The sequence below is a fragment of the Narcine bancroftii genome, chromosome 6, assembly GCF_036971445.1.
Source record: "Narcine bancroftii isolate sNarBan1 chromosome 6, sNarBan1.hap1, whole genome shotgun sequence".
NCBI classification, from domain to species: Eukaryota; Metazoa; Chordata; class Chondrichthyes; order Torpediniformes; family Narcinidae; genus Narcine; species Narcine bancroftii.
In genome coordinates this window covers 132,697,123-132,717,711 of record NC_091474.1, presented here as the reverse complement: position 1 = coordinate 132,717,711, position 20,589 = coordinate 132,697,123, and the positions used below count along the sequence as shown (strand labels likewise).

At 40.2% G+C, this 20,589-nt stretch overlaps 1 long non-coding RNA gene across 1 annotated transcript in view; it reads left to right on the top strand.

Annotated features, from left to right (window-relative positions):
* Positions 1-19,771, top strand: part of LOC138737597 (uncharacterized) — a 28,598-nt gene extending 8,827 nt beyond the window's left edge. Inside the window, exons 2-3 of the long non-coding RNA XR_011341047.1 lie at positions 15,361-15,421; positions 19,678-19,771. This is a non-coding gene — a long non-coding RNA (uncharacterized lncRNA). The remainder of the gene's footprint in view (positions 1-15,360; positions 15,422-19,677) is intronic.
* The last annotated feature ends 818 nt before the right edge of the window (positions 19,772-20,589 follow it).

The window sequence follows — 20,589 nt, the reverse complement described above, 5'->3', positions numbered from 1 at the left end:
CGTCAAATACAGTAAGGCACCCTGCATCACCCAGAATTACATGCAATTCCGTTTTTCCAATTTTATGCATGCTGAAAATTGCACTTTTATTAATTTCCATTGAAGAATATAAATCACCCAATATCAGCGATTTATAAAGATGTTAATAACAAAGCTTGGAATTATACAGAGGCAGGTGAGGAACTGTTCATTTCTAGTCTATCTGATGGACTGAAATTTGGCCAATTTATTAAGCATGAGCAATATTCAAAAAGTAGCAGTAACTTGTCTGAAATGAATGATTGTGTGGCCCACTGGATCAAGAGATCAAAAGCTCAATTTTTCCATCTATTGCCTAAAATGGAAATGGTTATTAAATCAAATTACTTATAATATAATTGATGCCCTTTTAGGGTTTTACCAGAAACAGCTCCCGTCTTCATCATTACTTTGGTACATAGATGATCAAAGAGTTGAACTCCAGAGAGGAGATGAAAATGACTGTTCTTGACATCAAGGCAGCATATGGTAGAAGATAGTAAAGCTAAAGTCAGTGAACAAGAAGGGAACTTTCTAATGCTTGATGTTGTAGATGATTGGGAACTTCAGAGACAAGCCATATCACTCCCAGGATATCACTGCAGAGGTTCCTCAGGGTGGTGTCTTAAGCCCAGCCATCTTCACAAGATTATATGTGCAGAAGTAGGCCAATTGGCCCATTGAGGCCAGCCAATTTCAACTGATTCATCAGTTACCTTCCTTCCACTATAAGGTCAAATGTGAGGAAATTCACTGATGATTGACATATGTTCAATTTCATTCACAGAACCTTGCAAAAATCAAGCAGTCAATGCCTGCATTCAGAGCATAAAGCTAATATTTAGCCTTGGGCAGATGAGTGGAAAGTAACATTAGTGCCAAGTAATGATCAATTCCAACAATGGAGTGATGAAACAATGACATTCAGACCGATTGCTATCAGTAGTCAGAGAATGATCCTTGGTGTGAAACAGGAGAGTCTGCAGATACTGTGGTTTTAGTGCAACACAAAAGTTCTGGAGAAAATGAACAGATGACACAGTATCTATAGGAAGTAAAGTGTAATCAACATTTCAGGCCTGAGCCCTTTGTCAAGGTATGAGCAAACTGCAGGAAAGCATTTGAATAAAAAGGTGAGACTGGAGAGTCAAGGAAGGAGAAGGGGCAGGGGTCGGTGGACAGGCCAACAGGCAAGAGGTCATATGTAGGTTTAGGTGGGAGGGCAGAAGATAAAAAATCTGGTATGTGATAGGGAGAGGGGATAGCTCTCTGGATGGAGAGGGAAGCAAGTGGGAAGATGGAGGAAAGTAGAGAGAGAGAGAGACATACAGGGGAGACTCCTAATGGAAACTGGAGGTCGATATTAATCCCATCTGGTTGGAGAGTTCTCAGATGAAATATTATAATTTGTGGATAGCCTTGGTTTGGCAGTGCTTGAGGCCATGGAGAGATGTGTCGGTGTGGGAATTGGGTAGGGAATTAAAACGATGGCCTCTGGGAGGTCCCCATTTTTTGCAGGGGACGGAGCAAAGAAGCTCATTGAAATGATCTCCTAGTCTGTATTTAGTCTCTCTGATGGCACTGTATGCAGTAAGTGATCCTCCAGATTCACAAGTGAAATATTGCTTCACTTAGAAGGACTGTTTTAGGTCCTGAATGGTGGTGAGGAAGGAGGTGTGGGCACAGGTAGATACTGAGGGGGCGATCAGTGGGAAGGGATGAATGGGCGAGCAAGTCCTGGAGGAGTAATCCATGCAGAAAGTAAAGAAGGGAGAAGAGAGGAAGATGTATCTGATGGTGGTTTGTGGATATTGTGGAGACAATATGTCAAATGCGAAGGCTGGATGGGGTGGTAGGTGAGGAGAAAGAGATCCTGTCCTTGTTAAATCTCGGGGCATTAGGGAGAGGGCAGATATGTGGGAAATAGAGACAATCTTTGTCAGGGCTGAGCTGATGGCAGTAGCCACATTTTTTTGAAGAAGGAGGATAGCTCAGATGTTCTGAAATGAAAGACCTGATCCTGGGAGTAGATGCAACAGAAACAGAAGAATTGAGAGGAAGCAATAGAAACCTTACAGGGGATAGGATGTGAAGAAGTGGAATCAAGGTAATTGAGGGTGTTGGTAGGTTTGTAGAAAAGATCCATGGTGTTAATATTTCCCAGAATCTTAACTTTTCCAAATGAATGCTGCAATGATGAGAGTAGGTCAGAGTGTCGTGCCTCACCTCCTGACTCTCAAACCTTTTCCTTATGTTCAGGCAGAATTGTACTGTGGTGCTTACCTGGAAAAGCACAGTTAAAACAACAATCAAGAAACTCAACATACTCCAAGAGAAATCTGTTGATGAATGTTAAGGCTCATTTCTCTTTGATTGTGAACATTCATTCTCTTCACCACACCTGAATTGTAGTGGCAGTGTAGACCAACGACAAAGCACTTTGTGGTACATATGTTGGCAACTCCAATAGCCCCCATAAACCCATGACCTGCACAATCTAGAAGAATGAGGGCAGCTAACATTTGTGGACCTAGCTCTTCCCTAAGTTGTTGCACACAGTTCTGATTTGGAAACTTATTGCTCGTCTTCCTTTAGTGCTACGAAATAATTGATTTAAAGACCTACTCAGCAGCACATTGCAGGACTGCATGCCAGCATATTCAGAAAGGTGGCTTGACCCAAGGTGGGCAATAAATGCTGGTGATGTCACAACTCAAAATAGATAAAAAGATAAATTGGGTCAGGTAAGATATAAAAGTTTGTAATCTTTTCAATACTTGTTTGAACAAGGAGAGATGGGTATGTCCCTAGCTCACTTTCAGGGCGTGGATGAATATTTCAGAGAGGTTTTACACTTTAATTCCCTCTGTCCTCATTTCTTGGACCTTGCAAAACCTATCAGCTGAAGAGTAATTCCATGTGTGGAAGTGGGAAGTGTTTATTTTGCCAATGGTTGTGGGCCAAGTGGAGTACAAGTATCATTTCCTATCCCTGAGTTTCAGTGCCCAATTTACAACAAAGCTGGACACTCGTCATTGCCATGACTCTCTCACGATCAGTTCTCCCTAACATGAATGATTAATGAATTGCAATTGACCTTGCAACACAGATCTCCTCAATATTTCCTCAATTGGTCGTGAAACTCCTGAAATCATTCACACACCTTCTTGCCAGTCCAATTCATACACCCTTGCTCACAATCTCTATTGAAAGAGTAAAATGCTTACTTGACCCAAGACAACAGTGTCTGTTGCAGTCTTCCCATATGACATGGGCCTGTTCTAAAGAAAGGTTTCACAGCATTAATCAAATCCATGCTTCTACCTTTCATGATTGGATTTTCTCTTCACTTCATCTCTGTTGAATCAACTTTGGCACAAAAATAATGTCCTATGAAAACAGACGCAGTGTTTCTTGAATCTTGTTGGGTAATGTTCAACACTTGACTGAATCTGCGAAATTTGTTCCCACACAGTGTATTGAGTGTATTTAAGGCATAGATTGATAGGTTCTTGATTAGCCAGGGAATCAAGGGTGAGAAGGCCGGGAAGTGGGGCTGAGTAGGAGAATGTATCAGCTCATGATTGAATGCCTTATTTCTGCTCCTTCGTCATGTGGTCTAAACTTAAAAGGACACATCTCATACCAACTCTTCCACATTAATGAAAAGTGCACAGAATTGCTTCCCTCGCCCTTAATTCCCACATCCCACAAAACAATAATTATATAAAGACTCTTGTTCACTAAGCAGATTGAAGTGCATGCAAAAAAATGAATAAAATAATCAGTAGAAGTGTGGACTATTTTGGCTGTTCCAGCCACCTAGATTAATTTTCATTTTGAAAGGCCTTTATACGAATAGCTGCAATATTTCCTAAAACTCAGCCCATAAAAAGCTATATTTAAAAATGGACATACTTACCAGCAAGATGACAGTTTGACTCCTGCTGTAAATAATTGTGGTCAGCATTTCAGAGAAACGGCCAACCAGAACAGGAGAGTATAGATTTGACTGATGGAGTGTTGGCAATATTTATGTCAGCCAAAAGCAGCAGTCAGAAATTTAGCTGATGAACAGTTTTCCAAACTGTGAGTTTTTCTTTGCATCACTATTTTGCTTTGGAATACAGGAATACTGAATATTTTGATGATGCTGAGGAGGAGGCAGAGAGAAAACGTTTTAACAAATACAATTTTGGAGCCAGGTGAACTTATGTCAACTTATTGTCATGACTTAGTTTGACAATAAAACCTGAGATTTGTAATATAGCTGAACTTGTGTAGAGACACTTATCTCCCTTGTAAAAACACAAAATGCTGGAGGAACTCAGATGTTCAAACAATGTCCCTGTGTAGCAAAGGTAAAAATACATAACCGACGTTTCAGGCTTGACCCCTTCATCAAGGTATGGAAGAATGTTGCCAGGCATCCAAACAAAAGGATGGGGGGGTGGAATGGCAAAGGCAGGAGATGATAGGTAAAGAAAGGAGGGAGGGACGGCAGTGATCAGGGGGAGAGGATGGATGGTTAGGTGGCTGGAGAGGGAAGGGAGGGGGAGAATGGGAAAAACTGGAAAAGGGGAGGAGGAAAAAGGCAAGCAGTTTAGCAGAAAGCAGAGAAGTTGATGTGAAGGCCATCTGGCTGGAGAGTGCGCAGGTGGAAAATAAGGTGTTGTTCCTCCATTCTACAGGTGGTATGGGTGGGAGGCCATGAGGCCATGGACAGACATGTGAGCATGGGAGCGTGACTCAGATGGTATTAATATTGACTTCTCTCTTTTCTGTTAACTAGCTCGCCTTTTTCCACTCCTCTTTCCAGTTTTTCTAGTTCACCCCCTCCCTTCCCCCTCCACCCACCTAACTATCCCTCCCCTGATCACTGCTGTCCCCTCCCTCCTTTTTACATCTATCATCTCCTGCCTTTGCCTCCCCCCCACTTCCCCTCCCCTAACCTTTAGTTCAGATGGCTGCCAACATTCTTCCACACCTTGATGAAAGGCTCAAGCCCGAAACGTCAGTTATGCATTTTCACCTTTGCTGCATGAAAGACATTGTTTGAAGAACTGAGTTTGTCCAGGTTTGTGTTTTTTTACTTCAACCACAATATCCACAGATTTTTGTTATTTACTTTACACTTATCCCCCTAACCTATTCAGCTAATTGTTCTTTCTATCTCAAAATTAAATCATCATTCATTCTGGATTTCAACAGGATTTTCATGTTTTTAAGGAATTTGACTAAAAATTCATGCCTGGTTGGTAGACTTCTGCTCTGTGGTAACGTAGATTTATTCACCAAGGTGTTAGCTGGAGTTTGGAGGGATTACATTTGCTGTTTTTTTACTGAAACCTTAAAGGGTGAGAGGTGACCTTTTTGAAGTTTATAACATTATACTGGGAAAAGCTATGACAGAGGATCAGAACTTTTTTCCCCCCAGGTCAGGAATGACCAGAAGAAAAAGTCCAGTTTTAAGTTGAGAAATGAGAATACAGATAGCTGAGGGATAGGATTTCCAACAAAAGAGAATATATAATAGAGGAGATAGTTGGTACAAACTACCAATAGAGGTAGTAGAGGCAGATGTTTAAAAGGCATTTGAACAGGGATACAGGACTAACATGGACAAATAGAATTAGTAAAGATACCCATCACAGTTGGCTTGGACAAGATGGGTTGAAAATTCATATTTCTGCTTGAGAAGTTCCAGGAATAGGGAATGGGCAAATGCCTGGCAGTTGCATGTCATCAGTGTATGAAGTTAGACCCTTTGATGGCAAAAATCCGGAAGGCAGATTATGATGCAGATTGCAAATGGTGTGACATGATCTTGGTGTCCTTGTTTACCAAATTATGGAATTAAGTATGTGGTGTAGCAGGTGGTTTTGTGTGCCCGATGGAGATGTGGGGGGGCTGGTGGTCATGGTGGGGAGCTGGCTGATGGAGGACCTCAGTTTTCTTCAGGCTGACTTCCAGGATAGACAACAGACTCGCCAAGGCAAATAGCGCCTTTGGAAGACTACACAAAAGAGTCTGGAAAAACAACCAACTGAAAAACCTCACAAAGATAAGCGTATACAGAGTCGTTGTCATACCCACACTCCTGTTCGGCTCCGAATCATGGGTCCTCTACCGGCACCACCTACGGCTCCTAGAACGCTTCCACCAGCGTTGTCTCCGCTCCATCCTCAACATCCATTGGAGCGGTTACACCCCTAACGTCGAAGTACTCGAGATGGCAGAGGTCGACAGCATCGAGTCCACGCTGCTGAAGATCCAGCTGCGCTGGGTGGGTCACGTCTCCAGAATGGAGGACCATCGCCTTCCCAAGATCGTGTTATATGGCGAGCTCTCCACTGGCCACCGTGACAGAGGTGCACCAAAGAAAAGGTACAAGGACGGCCTAAAAAAATCTCTTGGTGCCTGCCACATTGACCACCGCCAGTGGGCTGATAACGCCTCAAACCGTGCATCTTGGCGCCTCACAGTTTGGCGGGCAGCAACCTCCTTTGAAGAAGACCGCAGAGCCCACCTCACTGACAAAAGGCAAAGGAGGAAAAACCCAACACCCAACCCCAACCAACCAATTTTCCCTTGCAACCGCTGCAACTGTGTCTGCCTGTCCCGCATCGGACTTGTCAGCCACAAACGAGCCTGCAGCTGACGTGGACTTTTTACCCCCTCCATAAATCTTCGTCCGCAAAGCCAAGCCAAAGAAGCAGGTGGTTGAGAACGAAAATGGTTAGTTGCTCTTAATAGCAAGAGGTTTCAAATACAGGAGCAAAAGTGTCTCACTACATTTACACACGGTCTTGAAGAAAACACACTTATTGACCATTCTATGCATTTCCTTATCAAAGGAAGGATTATTTTTGCAAGAGGAGGAGAGTATTGAAGGTTCACTAGACTGATTTTTGGTGTGGTAGAACTTGTCAATGAAGAGATTTGTGTCCATTGGATCTATTGTTACCAAAGTTTAGAAGATTGGGTTAAAATCTCATTGAAGCTGACAAAATGATAATGAGTTTATTCATACACATATGTACATATATACCAAATTTTCAACAGGACTAGACAAAACCGATGCAGTGAGGATGTTCTGAGTAGTGAGGGATACAGAACAAGGAATCAAAAACATGGAGGGATATTGTGTCGAATCAAGATGGAGATAAATTTATTCGCTCAAAGAGTGATGAATCTGTGAAATTTTCCATCACAAACCAATTGAAGCCAAATTGTTAATTGTCTTCAGAAGGAGGTGGATAAAGTTGTTGGGTCTCAGAGGATATGGAGAAAAAGTAGCAATCGGATAGTGAAATTGAATGAACATCCACGATTGCATGAAATAATAGAGCAAGCATGAGGAAATTAATACCCTACTTCAGCTCCTATTTTCTGTGTAATTAAGAAAGCAAATGAAGCATTGGATTTTGTTGAAAATGAGATGGAGTATAAATATAGGGAAGTATTGCAATATGGTTATTGTAACAGTTAGCACAATGCTGTTACAGCTCCAGCGATTGGGACCAGGATTTGAATCCCATACTGACTGTAAGGAGTTTATACATTCTCCCTGTGTCTGCATGGGTTTACCCCAGGGGCTCCTCCCACCCTTCAAAGTGTACTGGGGGTTGCAGGTTAATTGGGTGTAATTGAGAGCATGGATTTGCGGGCCAGAAGGGCATGTTACAATGCAGTTTGTCTAATTTTTTTCTACATTTTCTAAAGTATTCTTTTTTCAATTTTTTACAACTGTCCAGAGTTTATTAGGGTCATGCAGCATCCATAGAAAATAAAAGGCAGTTACCTTCTTTTAAAGAGGAATGTACTTGGATTGGAGGCAGATGAGAGGTGGTTTATTGTGTTGATTTCTGGGGTGAAGGGGCTTACCTTTAGTTTCAGATAATAAAGTGATTTTCTGAAATATTGTGACATCAAGGGCTTGACAGTGGATGCTGAGGGCATATTGCCTGTTGTGGGCAAATTTTCAAGTCACATGATTTCAGAACAAAGAGTCACCTAATATTGTTTTTGTTGCCATATGAAATAAATCTTACTATTGTATTGTGTATTAATAATGTATTATTACAGTATCTGGCACCAATGGGGATTGGTAGATGCGGATAAGTGAATTTGCCGGTTGCTTGAGATTGTGTGTTGCAAGACTGGCGAATTAACTGCTTGGGGGGACCAATTTTTAACTTTAGCATGTTTTGCCTATTTATTTTCTACAATATTTTTTGCCAGTTACTTGAGGCTGCCCATTGCATTCCAAGCTTCCCTGGCAATGCATTCCAAGCATCCACTACTCTGTGTAAAAGAACTTACCCCTGACGTGATCCATAAACTTTCCTCCCCTCTCCTTGTACAAATGTTTTCTGGTGTTTGCTACTCTTACCCTATGTATGCCTCTCATTATCTTGCAGACCTCTAAGTCACCTCTCATCCTTTTCCCCTCCAAAGAGAAAAGCCCTAGCTCTGTTAACATTATCTCATAAGACATGTTCTCTAATTCAGACATCGTTCTGGTAAATCTATTCTGCACTGTCTCCATAGATTCTACAATCTTCCAGTAATGAGTCACAGAACTGAATGCAATATATCCAAGTGTGCTCTAACCAGAGTTTTATAGAGCTGCAATATTACCTCATGCTCTTGAACTCAAACCCCCAATTTATGAAAGCCAGCATTACATAAGCCTTTTAAACTATCATATCCACCTGTGCACCAACCTTGAGAGAGCTATGGATTTGGACATCAAGGTCCCTCTGTCTTCAACACTGTTAAGAATCCTTCCATTAAACATGTACTCTGCCTTCAAGTTTGACCTTCCAAAAGGCATCGCCACTCTTATCCGGACTCATTTAAGAAGTATTTAGATGAGAATTTGAAATGCAATGGCATAGAAGGCTGCATGTTGAGTGTTGGAACGTGGAATTGGTGTAGGTGGGGCCAAGATGGTCAGTGTCAACGTGACAGGTTGAAATATTTCTACTGTGTGGCTCTCTTAGTGAATCAAGCAAAATCCACAAATCATCACTGAAATTGATCAGCTTTAATGCCATTTAAATGAATCAGCAATCTGACTATTATCTATTGGAATCAGTGATCCTGATCCAACAGCTCTTGAGCCTCTCCACACTACCCTAACTATGAATGACTTAAGGACAACCAAAAGATCTGTCTGCACCAAAGGTATTGGTGCCCCCAAACCAGGCTGCGATGGAGCCGGTCAGTACATTTTCCATTACACAGCTGTAGAATTTTACCAAGGTTTCCACTGACATCCCAAACCTCCGCAAACTCCTGAGGAAGTTTATGAAAATAGGAAGTATCTTTCCTATACTTTCCATGCATGGATTAGAAATAAAAAGTAATTGAAATGAATACATTATTGATATTTGACGATGGTAGAAGCCAATCTGATTTATCATTTTCATCAAGAGTATCATCGTGTGAGAAATATGGAATAAATGTGTCTTTGCCATGTGAAATCACGAGCAAAAACAGGAATGCTACTTGTACCTTGAGTGGTCAATTTGTATCTGGCACAAAAAATGTAAAATCTTATCTAGTGAATAATGAAAACTATTCAGCAGCTTTATTTTTTTACTTACATGGAAATATAAAAGTATTCATGTAAAAATAGGTAAAATTAAGTTAATAATGCTGATGTTGTTAGGGAAAAATTTATCAGAGGAAGTCAATGAACGTGTAATAAGAGCAATATTGAAGGGACAAGATAAATTCTTTCAGCAGGTAGTGATGCAGCAGTTTAAAAATTAGAATTAGGCTTTTCAGCCCATGATGTTTGTGCTATACCTTTGCAAGTATAATCCCAAGGTTGTACAACTGTTTCACATCATCTCCCTGGATTTGTATAACCTCTACAAAAGACAAGAAAGTTCGATGGTATTCATCTATAAAAAAGAGATGGAATTTTGATTATCAAAACGTGCAGGAGAAACTCGACCGCAGCATCCAAGTTACTCCAGCATGTTTGTATATTGCAATTGACCCCAGCATCTGCAGACTTTCTTGTTGAACTAGAATTTTGATCAGCTACTTTGGGTAAAGATCTACAGCGAGCATATTTAATGAACTAATTAAACTGAAAAGATTGAGTAACTAAATAAATGCCAAGAACTATTAACCCCAGCTATCATGGCTACATTTCCACAAAACAAATATGGAAATGAATGTTCCTGGCTGGTGCCTCACACACTAGAAATTATAAATCAAAAATTATCTGCTCTTTTCTTCAAGGTAGAGCTTTAATTCCATTTTCTTTGTCATGAAATATATTTACTGCAGATACACTATATTTGAGAGAATTACATCTGTAATGAGAAGTGGGGTATTATTCTGATAAACATGCGGAGAATATTTTAACCAATTTATTGGACAAGAAAACGAGTTTAATTAGATTGGTTTGGCACCTGATCAATATTTTCTTGTAGTCTTTAAAGGGGAATAAAAATTGGGTAGGGTGCAAAATTGATGGTCAGGGTTTTAGCTGTCCAACAGAGCAAATAAAATCAAATTTGACACTATACTGTAAAGGAAAGACAGAAAGCCTAGGTAAAGGAGAGGCAGTGGATGTTGTGTATTTGAATGTTTAGAAGGACTTTGACAAGGTACCAAACATGAGACTACTTAGCAAGATAAGGGTGCATGGTATAACAAGAACCATACCTGCGTAGGTAGAGCATTGGCTAATTGGCAGGAAGCAGAGAGTTGGAATACAGGGATCTTAATCCAATTGGCTGCCAGTTGCTGGTGGTGTTCCACAGGGGTCAGCGTTAGGATTGCTTCTTTTACATCAATGATTTAGATTATGGAATGATTGGCTTGGTGGCCAAGTTTGCAGATGATAAAAAGTTAGGTGGAGGAGCAGGTGGTGTTGAGGAAACAAGGAGGCTGCAAAGCACTTGGACGGATAAGGAAAATGGGCAGTGAAGTGGCAAATAAAATATAGTGTCAGAAAGTGTACGGTCATGTACTTTCATAGAAGAAATAAATGGGAAGACTATTTTCGAAATGGAAAGAAAATTGACAAATCCCAGATGCAAAGGGACATAGCAATAATACATATATTAACGTAGTCATGTTTAGTACTTTTTTGCATATCCCTTGCCTACAACGATTGTAATTCATAGGTGCTGAGTATCTTCTCTGCTGATGCTATGCCAGGTCTCTAGTGCAGCCATCCTCAGCTCCTGCATGTTTCAGGGGTCTTCGGCATACTGACTTGGCCAATTAAGAATTTTCCAGTTTTTAGCTTTAAAAACTCCATTGTTGCTTTAGCAGTATGTTTGGGATCATTGTCTTGATGTAAGAAGAAGGACCATCCAATGAGTTTGGAGGCATTGGCATGAATTTGAGCAGATGAGATGTTTCTATAAAGCAGAATTCATCAGCCAATCTATTCATCAGCTTAACCAATGAAGGTTAAGTGCACCAGCAACTGTGGCAGCCAGACTTGCCCAGGCCATAACACCTTCACCACCATGTTTCACAGATGAGGTGGTACGTTTTGGATCCTGAGCAGTTTCTTTATGCCTCCACACTTTGCTCTTGCCACTCTGATACAGATTAATGTTGTTGTCATCTGTCAACAAGACCTTTTTCAAGAATTCTGCAGGTTCTTTTAAATACCTCTTGGCAAACTATAATCTAGCCATCCTACTTTCTGTGGCTAACTAGTGGTTTGCATCTTGCAGTGTCACCTCTGTTCATGAAGTCTTCTGCGGACATTGACATATCCACACCTGCCTCCTTAAGAATGTTTCTCCATTATGATGAGAATTCTTCTGTCATCAACAGTGGACGTCTTCCTTGGCTTTCCGGTCCATTTGCGATTACTGAGTTCATCAGTACGCTCTTTTTTCTTAATGATCTCAAAAAGTTGATTCTGATAATTCTAAGGTTTGGGTGATGTCTCTTACTGTTTTATTCTTGTTTTTCAGCCTCATATTGGCTTCTTTGACTTTCATTGGCACAACTCTGGTCCTCACATTGAAAAATGGCAACTACTGACTCCAAAGGCTATCAAAAGCTTAGAAGCAAGTCTCATTCTTTTATACCTGCACCAATGAAGCAACTAAACATATCTGAGTACTCACAAAAACCTGTGAAGCCAAATGCCCCAAACATTATGGTACCCTGAAATGAGGGAATTATGTATAAAAATTGCTGAAATTTCTACATGGTCAAAACAAAATAACCTTGAATAAAATCTGGAATGTGCATTTTAATCACATGTGAATTGCTCAAATAAAAATTTAAAACAGTGGAGTATAGGGGCAAATAAAGAGAAAAAAGTGCCGCCTTTGTCCCAAACATTATGAAGGGCACTATATAACAACGGGATCTGATGTTGAGGCCTTGGTCTTTGGTCTATGGTGAGACCTCATGGAGTATTGTGAGCAATTTTGGGCTCCTCATTTAAGAAACAGTATGCTGACATGACTGGGTGTTCAGAGGAGGTTGACAAGGATGAAAGTGTAATCACTTGAGGAATATTTGACTGCTCTTGGCCTGCACTCATTGGAATTTAGGAGAATGAAGGGGGAACTCCTTGAAACATTTTGAATGCTGAAAGACATGAACAGAGTAGATATAGAAAGTTTGTTTACCTTGGTGGGAAAGTTGAGGACAAGAGGGCACAATGTCAGGTTTGAAAGGAGCACATTTAGAACAGAGATGGAGAGAAATTTCTTTAGCCAGATGGTGGTAAATCTGGAATTTGTTGCAGTTGTGGAGCTCAGGTGTACTTAAGGCAGAGCCTCATAGGTTCTTGAATAGCCAGGGCATCAAAGGTTTATGGGGAAAAGGCAAGGGCGTGAGGCTGAGTGGGAGAATTGATCAGCTCTTGATTGAATGGCAGAGCAGACTTGATGGGCTTAATAGCCTATTTCTGCTCCTTTATGATCTTCTGATAACTGTGGATTGCCATTCTCAGAAATTTCCTTGCATCATCACCCATCTGTTTATTTATAAAATAGAAAGTCCACAGTGAAGCAATTGGAAAAAAATAGGATTTCCCTGATTTTCATCACAGATTTATTACATATTGTGAATTCCTCATTGCAGTAGTATCTCCACCTCACTGACAAAAGGCAAAGGAGGAAAAACCCAACACCCAACCCCAACCAACCAATTTTCCCTTGCAACCGCTGCAATCGTGTCTGCCTGTCCCGCATCGGACTTGTCAGCCACAAACGAGCCTGCAGCTGACGTGGACTTTTTACCCCCTCCATAAATCTTCGTCCGCGAAGCCAAGCCAAAGAAGTATCTCCAACACACAAAGCAGGAGAGACTCAGTAGGTCAACGGTGTCCTTTATGTAGCAAAGGCTTGCGCCCTGAATCAAAGTATGAGAAAATGCTGGTGTGCGTCAGAATGAAAGAGTGGGAGAGGTAAGGGGGTGGCAGGGCAGGAGATAATACATGGAGAAAGGAGGGAGAGAACAGCAGCACTGAGGAGGAGAGGGGGTGAAAAGACAGGACTGTGCTGGTGAAAAAACTGGCAAGGCAGGAAATGGGGGAGGAGGAAGAAAAGGCAAGGAGGTTGAATGGAAAGCAGTGAAGTCAATGTTCAGATGGCTGGACAGTGCCCAGATGGAAAATAAGGTGTTGTTCCTCCAATCTGTGAGTGGACAAACATGTGACCATGGGAGTGTGACCCAGAATTGAAGTGGTTGGCCACTGGGAGGTCACTGTGGTTGTGGATGGAGAAGAGGTGCTCAGTGAAGTGATCTCACAGTCTATGGCCGGTCTCTCCGATGTTGGAAATGCCGCAAAATCAATATTGGACATAGAATCCTTGCTAATTGTTTCTTTTCATGTTATGCTATATTGAAACGTTCAAAATATAACTTGCAATTATTATTTTTCAGATATTCTATCAATGAATATGTTGATTTTAATCATTATTTTGTTGATTTCAATTATTTTTATTGCTGTTGGATTCTAGAAGCATTTCATCTCACTGCAGGAAACAAAGAGATCTGTTAAGTTCACACTGTGCTGATCATTTCATAGATCACAGAGTCACCTTTAGATTATCTGACTGTAATATTAATTCAGTTTTCCCCTCTCTGTTGACACTGTCTGATTTCCTGAACATTTTTAGTTGCTGTGATCTGCATTAACAAGCTTTTAGTGTTTGTGTCCTTTCCCCTATCTTCCCTCATTAACCTATCAATGTGATAGCCTAATCAACATCTTTTCATGATGACCTGATCTTATCTTCTCAGGGATATTTTCTCCCTTCTATTCACCCCTCTCCTACCCATCCTGCAACTTGAATCTTACTTGCTTTTCTACTTCTCCAAGTTCTGATGATGAAACTTTGGGTGTTTCTCTTTCTACAGATACTGGGTGATTCATATTTTTATTTCAGAGTTCCAGCTTCTGCAGGATTTTGATTTTCATAATGAACCTGCTAATGATGTCATATGCCAACTCCAGGATTTGAAGCCTTCTCTTACCTAAATTGAATATTGGATACTGGCTTTCGCTCTTTTTTGTCATAAACTTTTACTTAAACCAAATCACAAATTCAAACTGCATGTTTAAACCTACCTGTTCTGAGCATATTGCCCATCCTTTTTGTTAAACAGCGAATAGAACTTGCCCACTGGCTCTTCTTGGCTCTTTTTGCAAAAGAATTTCTTTAGTTCTCCAAGTTGGTAATAGAAATCTTGCCCAAATCAATTTTTGCTGTAAATTTTGTTTCAGGTCCAGAATGTCAATGTCATTAAGGTTTGAGCATTACAAGTTATGATCTAGGGTCCATTGCAGGAATAAATAGTTTGTGTTGTCAGGGTTTATGTTCACAGAGGATCACTGCTTCTTTTTGATTGAGATATGCGACATCATGGTAACTTTTCTCCTTGTTTTGACTTTTTGTGGAAAAGATTTCCAGATTCTTTGGAAAAGTACAGTGATTTTAATAGTAATTCCTCATGCAATCAAGTAAAATGGATTTGTTTTTAAAAAAAAAATTACTTTGTCATTTCAATTTGCATTGGCTGGCAGAACAAAATGTGATGATGAATTCACATAATTAGCTTCAGTGGGTTCTGTTGGCAAAATTTAAAAAAAATGAATTTGATACCATGAAAAGAGTTCTCTAAATTGCTGTGAACTTGGGTAAAATGAAGAGGCTACTTCAACATAGAAAATCTGTTGTTCTAAACAGAATGTTTTTCATGTCTTTGAATGTATCCGAGTTTGAGTTATATGATTATTAATTGTGTTGCTTTCAAATTTGAAAAAAAAATAATATCCTCTTATATAAGAAACTCTCAACATTGTCATTTTATTTGATTCCACTCCAGTTCTGCAGTTTCTGGAGTGACTGATGCGGCCAATGTGGGATCCAAAACTCCAACAATGATGGTAAAGTCGTTCAAAGTTCAAATTTATTGTCAGAGAACATACACGCCATCACATATATTTCTGAAATTAGTTTTACAGCAGGACTGGCAGAATTTCCAAGTACCAGTAGCTATAAACTGTACTTAGGAAGAAATATAAATGCAAAGAGAGAAATATAACAAAGAAATATAAACAAATTGAGTGCATACATAAAAAAATAAAAAATCAGTAATAACAAATATGAAAAGTAAGAATCATTAAATGAGCTTCTGGTTGAGACAGTTGTGAAAGAGTTTGATGGTTGAGGGTAGCAACTATTCCTGAATCTGGTGGTATAAGTCCTGTGGCAGTTGTACATCTTTCTTGATGGCAGCAGTGAGACAGAGCATGTCCTGGGTGGTATGGATCCTTGATACAGTACAACTCCTATTATCTGATTGGGCCTATGTTGGATAAACATTTTTTTCAGAGAACTTATCTTTTTTAAATTAAAAACACCCCAGAAAACAACACCAAATCACTTGTAACAGTGTTTAAACAACAAGGGAAGCCTTTTGAAGCATTAAAATAATGATTAATTCTCACCTAAAAAAATGATGGCCAACATCTCCCCACTGAGGCATCGCTGGCGCTGGGAGCATAAGATTCCCACTCTTGCTAGGAACCCGACGTCCTCAATGCCACAAGGAGCCCGAGGTCTGCACTGCCGCCAGGAATCTGAGGTCCTGCTGCCTCCAGGAGCCCGATGTCCCCAGTTAGTTTGGCTCCAAAAAAAATTGGATAAATGAGGATTTCTGATTTGTTTTGGATTCCCTCATTTATCCAAATTAAAAAAAAAATTAGATAATTGAGGATTTGGGAGAATCCGATTTTGGATAATAGGAGTCGTACTGTAATTGCTTCTGCTCTCTGACTACAACATTTCATGTAAATGTTCTTGATAGTGGGGAATGTTTTGCCTGCGACATACTGAGTTACATCCACTACCTTTTGCAGGGCTTTCCTCTCAGAGGTACTGGTGCCGCCATAGCAGGCTGTGATGCAGCCAATCAGGACACTTACCACTGCATAAAAGTTTGCCAAGTTTTCTGATGACCTTCTAAACCTCTGCAAACTCTTGAAAAAGTCAAGGCACTAATGTGCTTTCTTCATGATGACATTCATGTGATGGGTCCAGGAAAGGTCCTTCAAGATGGTAGTTTTCCTATTCTAAAGTTCACAATCAGCTCCTTGGTATTGGTGACATGAGTGAGAGGGTGTTGTTGAGAGATTTGTGGGCATGCTCCAAATGAGGGTTTTCTATTGTCCACAAAAAAAGTCATGGATTCCCACTGGTCACATGTTGGGATCGCGCATGTTCACATCGAACCATACACATATTGTCAAAAGGTCATGGAAAAAAATAGCAGATATATTTATCCCATCAAGATCATTTGCTTTGAATAATGGGGATATATTGATCAGAACATCAAAAAAAGCTTCCTTGCTTCTTTTCAGTCGGATGGGATTTTCAAGGAATCAAGTTCAACTTAAGATATTAGAGAACGGACTCCTTGCTAACAGCCACATGGAAAATCATCATCAGAATTTCATGTGAACACTCTCCTCCCACTGGCAACTTGTTGATTGACAAATTACAGTGGAGATTCCTTCCATTAAAAGCACAGTGGACATGATCTTCATTACACAACTCCTCGGAAAATATGGAAAACAGACCTTAGGATGGCCTTTCCCAAGTTCAAGGAAGTCTTTATCTCCACTGATGAATAATTATTATGGAGCAACCACCTCACCTTTGGATGCTGAGAGAAATTCATCTCTATTTTACATTTTTTCATGACATATATATGCAATAATATAGATCTGCCATAGAGATGATCTCATTGAATTGTAAGAGCAGTATCATTACCCCAAAGCTTTTCTCATTCTTTATTTCCTCAATATTTGCACCTTATCTCCAACAACCTTTCCACAGAAGTGGATTTTATTTTTTGAACTAATGGGAAATTGTTGAGCTCAAGTCAACAGCATTGCAGACCCTAGATCATCTTAACTGCAGTGGTCACAGTGGAGATTGAGGTTTCAAGATATCGTTTTCTACAAAAGGATGGGCCTTGCACTCAAGACAAAGGTCCCTTACTATGCTGTCCCCTTTATACCACATTGCTCGTTGATGATGAAAGTGGCATGGTTAGTGGCAGCACTTGGTGATCCTGAACCAACTATTTTTCCAAAATAAATTTAGACATACAGCATAGTAACAGGCCATTTTGGCCCATGAGGCTGTGCTGCCCATTTACTTAAAACCTCCAATATGGTTCGAACAGTGGGAGGAAACTGGAACACCCCCCACCAGAGGAAACCCACACAGAAATGGGGAGAACGTACAATCTTCTTACAGATAGCACAGGATTCAAACACCATCCCCGATCGCTGGTACAGTAACAACATTGCGCTAACTGCTGCACTAACCATGCCACTTATTCTCAACAGACATTTCTTCGCTAAGGAAAATATTGATGATCAATTTTACCACTGACTTCAGTGTGTCAACGAAGCCTTTGGTTGATTGAGGATAAGGGTACATGAAGATCAAGAACTCAGCCTTGGCACAACCACCATGGTCCACTGTTCTTGGACTAAATCAGAATCAGAATTTATTGTCATGAACAAGTCATGAAATTCGGTGTTTTGCAGCGCATGATTGTGCAAGAATTCAGATTATAACCATCTTACAACATAACTATTAAAAAAATAAAATAATACTGAACGAAAAGTAAGGCCGTGTCTTGGTTCACTGATTGTTCAGGAATCTGATGGCAGCAGGGAAGAAGCTGTCCTTGTGCCACTGAGTGCTTGTCTTTAGGCTCCTGTACCTTTTCCCCAATGGTAGCAGAGTGAAGAGGGCATGGCCTGGGTGGTGGGGGCCTTTGAGGTTAGAGGTTGCTTTTTTAAGACATTGCCTCATGTGGATGTCCTCGATGGAGTGAAGTCGAGTGACTGTGATGTCACAGGCTGAGTTAACAACCCTCTGGAGTTTATTCTTGTCCTGAGTTTTGGTACCTCCAAACCAAGGAGTGATGCAACCAGCCAGAATGCTCTCCACAGTACACCTGTAGAAGTTTACGAGAGTCTTTAGTGACATACAAAATCTCCTCAGACACCTCACAAAGTATAGCTGATGGCAAGCCTTCTTTGTGATTGCATTAATGTGGAGGCTCCAGGGAAGATCCTCGGAGATGCTGACACCCAGGAATTTGAAATTCTTCACCCTCTCCACTACTGAGCCCTCAATGAGGACTGGGTCATGTTCCCCTGACCTCCTTCTGGAGTCCACAATCATCTCCATGGATTTCTATCTCCTTCCTGTACAAATTCCCATTTGTGATTCTGCCAATAGCTGTGGTGTCATTGGCAAACTTGGAGATAACATTGGAATTGTGCATGGGAACTGCAGCAATGTGAGTGCCTAACCCCAATGCCTTTCTGAATGACATTTGGGACGTGAGACACCTTTGGACACTGGAAATAAACCATTAAAGTTGTCTGTGCGAATTCTTTTAAATTTACTTGAAGAATAAGAAAAATGACACTGATGTTCTTTTCCATGTCAGCATCCACAGAACTCTGGCCCAAGCTGTACTCAGTTGAAACAATGGGCAGGCTACATTGTTTTAATTTCTGATATCAGTTTTGCTAGTCCATTATATTTTGTTATATTAATATTCCATTATAGTAAAATGAATATTGACAGCATATTCTCACTTTTTAAGTTAAAAATTATACAATACACTTTCACATCAATATCTTTTGCTAAAATGAAAGAGTTTCAATTTAAAATTATTAAAACTGGGACTAAAATAGCTGCAGTTATTATGATGTTTCTTATTTTCTGACAAGCCATTTAAAAAAAAAAGATATACTTTATGATTTTTTTTTAAACACAGCACTGCTGCATTTTGAAGGTTACAGCCTTTGAAAGGTAAATTTCAGTTTTATGATAACATTCCTCACAATGCACCATTTCCATCAAAATGTAAATTGAGTGTTATTCAGCTGCACTGCAATGTAAATATATCTGAACACAAGAATTCTCTAAGGTTTGTTGTGCACCTCTGGAAGAGAGATATTGTATAGCAATGTATAGCAACTCGAGAAGGTAGAAACATTGAATAACATGGCATTTGCTGACATTTGCAATTCATTAAAAGGTCAACTGTTATAGCAATGATTGTAAGACAGAAATCAAACCTGACCACCTTATGGTTCAATTTCAGATGAAACTTGGAATATTGATTTACCTCAGATTAGTATCAGATGTAGAGTCACAGTGTGTGGGCTCATCTAGAAGAAGGGCATCCATGGAGAAGCAGTAGGGAAGGTTGACAGAAAAGGTGCACCTTGATTATTTGTCACAACACTATAAATTCAAAATAAACATCTGAATGACAGAACTATTTTCTGGAGTTATTTTTATTTTCTTAAAGGTTACAGCACTGTAGAAGCCAACTCTGGTCCATGAAACCTGTGCGGCTCATTTACACCCAACTAACCTGCCAGCCCCGCAAGTATTTTTTTGATGGTGGGAGGAAACCGGAGAACTCAGAGAAAACCCATGCAGGTCATGGAGAAAACGGATAAATTCCTTACAGACAACAGTGTATCAGTGTCATGAGGGTGCTAATAGGGGTGTATTACAGACCACCAAATGGGTCAAGAAAACTAGAGGAACAAATGTGTAGAGAGATAACGTATATGTGTGAGAATCATAAGGTAGTGATCATGGGAGATTTTAACTTCCCTCACATTGATTGGGATACCCATACAGTTAGAGGGCTGCAAGGGCTAGAGTTCGTTAAATGTGTTCAAGATTGTTTCCTGAATCAATTAGTAGAAGAACCGACTCGGGACAGTGTAATACTGGATCTCCTGTTAGGGAACGAGCTAGGTCAGGTATCAGACATTAATGTTGGAGATCCAATTGGGTCTAGTGATCATAATTCTGTTTTAAGGTAGTTTTAGGGAGGAGCAAGGAGAGGCCTAAAGTTGAGGTTCTAGATTGGAAAAGAGCAAATTTCGAAGGAATAAGAAGGGATTTGGGGAGTGTTGAGTGGGACAGGATATTTTCAGGTGAGGGTGTAAATGAGAAATGGAGGATATTCAAAAAGAAATTTTGAGGGTATAGAGTA